This window comes from Balaenoptera physalus (genome assembly GCF_965194825.1).
Source record: "Balaenoptera physalus genome assembly, chromosome: 10".
Classification (NCBI taxonomy): domain Eukaryota; kingdom Metazoa; phylum Chordata; class Mammalia; order Artiodactyla; family Balaenopteridae; genus Balaenoptera; species Balaenoptera physalus.
Window position 1 is genome coordinate 71,008,690 of NC_138889.1, and position 3,080 is coordinate 71,011,769.

General features: G+C 41.4%; 1 pseudogene across 1 annotated transcript; it reads left to right on the forward strand.

Annotated features, from left to right (window-relative positions):
* The first annotated feature begins 647 nt into the window (after positions 1-647).
* Positions 648-2,022, forward strand: LOC309667840 (large ribosomal subunit protein eL21 pseudogene; annotated as a pseudogene). The gene is made up of 2 exons: positions 648-966; positions 1,313-2,022. The product of its transcript is annotated as a large ribosomal subunit protein eL21 pseudogene (transcript).
* Positions 2,023-3,080: the final 1,058 nt, after the last annotated feature.

A 3,080-nucleotide genomic window follows, 5' to 3' on the forward strand; every position in this document is an offset into this window, starting at 1 on the left:
AGGCCCGTGAGCCACAACTACTGAGACTGCGTGTCTGGAGCCTGTGCTCCACAACAAGAGAGGCCACAATAGTGAGAGGCCCGTGCACCGCGATGAAGAGTGGCCCCCGCTTGCCACAACTAGAGAAAGCCCTCGCACAGAAACGAAGACCCAACACAGCCATAAATAAATAAATAAAAGTAAATTAAAAAAAAAAAAAGGTGCTATAGAAGCACTTAAAAAAAAAAAAAAAGCATGTTGAATCTAAATCTGAAAGGAAAGTGTCCCTTGCCCATTCTCTCACATGCGTCCACCTCATTCCAGGAGTCCCCAGTAGTAAACATGGAAGGTGTTGAGCTCCTGGGCTCAATCTGCTCTCTTCCTCCTTCAGCCCAGCCCCCTGAAGTGCAAAGAATTCTGAGGCAGTAGGCAGTTATGGTGTTCATAAATTCCATTTTGAATGTGCTAATTGCACAAAGAATTGTAAAATTTAAACTAAAACTAAGTATATCTTTCTATTGTTGGTAATAAAATGTGCCAAGTGTGACTGGAGAGTGGACTCCAACGCAAGTTAAACTGACAGGCAGCCCTAGAAGCTATGTTCTTCTCACATCCACCTAGCAGCACTATGCAGTGAAACGCTCCGGACCTGAATATGGAAGATGAGGGTAAAGGTTTGGCACTTATTAGTTGCACAACCCAAGTCATTTTAGCACAAAACCTTAATTTCTACAGAAAAATAGATATGAACTACTCCACAGAGTTATTGTGAGGATCACATAGAATAATATATATGAATGCACTTTGTCAACTGCATACCTGGTATTAATTAAAATCACAACTAACAATAATAATTATTTTCATGGCTTTTCAGCCAGAACCGCCATCTTCCAGTAATTCTCCAAAATGACCAACACAAAGGGAAAGAGGAGGGGCACCCGCTACATGTTCTCTAGGTCTTTTAAAAAACATGGAGTTGGGCTTCCCTGGTGGCACAGTGGTTGAGAATCTGCCTGCTAATGCAGGGGACACGGGTTCAAGCCCTGGTCTGGGAAGATCCCACATGCCGTGGAGCAACTAGGCCCGTGAGCCACAACTACTGAGACTGCGTGTCTGGAGCCTGTGCTCCACAACAAGAGAGGCCACAATAGTGAGAGGCCCGTGCACCGCGATGAAGAGTGGCCCCCGCTTGCCACAACTAGAGAAAGCCCTCACACAGAAACGACGACCCAACACAGCCAAAAAAATAAATAAATAAACAAATGTGGGGTTTTAAATAAATAAATAAATAAATAAATAAAATAAAAAGAAATACCATGGAAGGGTTTAAAAAAAACAACAACATGGAGTTGTTCCTTTGGCCACATACATGCAAATCTACAAGAAAGGTGATATTGTAGATATCAAGGGAATGGGCACTGTTCAAAAAGGAACGCCCCACAAATGTTACCATGGCAAAACTGTGAGAGTCTACAATGTTACTCAGCATGCTATTGGCATCATTGTAAACAAACAAGTTAAGGGCAAGATTCTTGCCAAGAGAATTAATGTGCATATCGAGCATATTAAGCACTCTAAGAGCCGAGATAGCTTCCTGAAACGGGTGAAGGAAAATGATCAGAAAAAGAAGGAAGCCAAAGAGAAAGGTACTTGGGTTCAACTGAAGCGCCAGCCCGCACCACCCAGAGAAGCACACTTCGTGAGAACCAATGGAAAGGAGCCTGAATTGTTGGAGCCCATTCCCTATGAATTCATGGCATGATGGGTGTAAAGAAAATAAAAGACCTGGACTGTAAAATAATAATATTAATAATAATAATTATTATTATTTTCATGAATCCTGTTAAGGTCATATAATTCCAATTTGTAGCTTTCTGTGTCCCCCTTTTAAGCTGATTGCATGGCATTTCAAACATAACAGAGCTGCTCTAAAGGCTTAACCTAGAATGCTATTGACTTCATCTTTCAACAATGAAGAGAATCTTCAGCATGGCCTAACTCAACAAACTGTCCAAAAGAACGATCTAATGGGTGCAAAGAGAGGCATGAAAATGAGATTCTGGGCTTCCCTGGTGGCGCAGTGGTTGAGAATCTGCCTGCCAATGCAGGGGACACGGGTTCGAGCCCTGGTCTGGGAGGATCCCACATGCCGTGGAGCAACTGGGCCCGTGAGCCACAACTACTGAGCCTGAGCGTCTGGAGCCTCTGCTCCGCAGCAAGAGAGGCCGCGACAGTGACAGGCCCGCGCACCGCGATGAAGAGTGGCCCCCACTCGCCGCAACTGGAGAAAGCCCTCACACAGAAACGAAGACCCAACACAGCCAAAAATAAACATAATAAATAAATAATAAATAAAAATTAAAAAAAAAAAAAAGAAAAAGAAAAAGAAAATGAGATTCTATATTTCCCTGCCAGGGACATTCTCCAGATGTCTAGGGCACCAGTAAAGTATGGAAAGTCACTGTGAAACAATTCCAAACATACTAATGTGGCTGGTTATTTTACAAAATTAATTAGAGGGAAGGTGATAGTGGAAAGAGCACTAGATTTGGAGTCAGAAGACCTGAGTTCAGATCCTGAAATCACTAGGGTCACCAGTTTCAATAATAAAAACACAGAACATCAGTCAACAATAATATATTCTATATTTAAAGTTTTATTAAGAGGGTAAATCTCATGTTAAATGTTTTTTCCACAATTTAAAAAAAAGGAATTAGGGAATTCCCTGGCGGTCCAGTGGTTAGGACTCAGCGCTTTCACTGCTAAAGGCCTGGATTCAATCCCTGGTCAGGGAACCAAGATCCCTGTGTGGCTTGGCCAAAAAAAAAGAGAAGGAATTAAAAAAAACCCACAGGACAAGAAGTTAAATTTGAATTATTTCTAATTACCTATGCAAATGCACACTGAGATTAAAAAAGATATTGCAAGGGAAGGGACATATGTGTAGTAAAAATTATTTGAGTTTATCTGAAGTAAATATCTGAATTCCATACCTCTTTCTTTATTTCCCTAATGCCTTGGCTTTTCTTAATAGTTCCTATTTTGTAGAATTTGCTTATCAGGTTTCTTGCAGTTACAGTCTATGTTCCAATTACATTGTT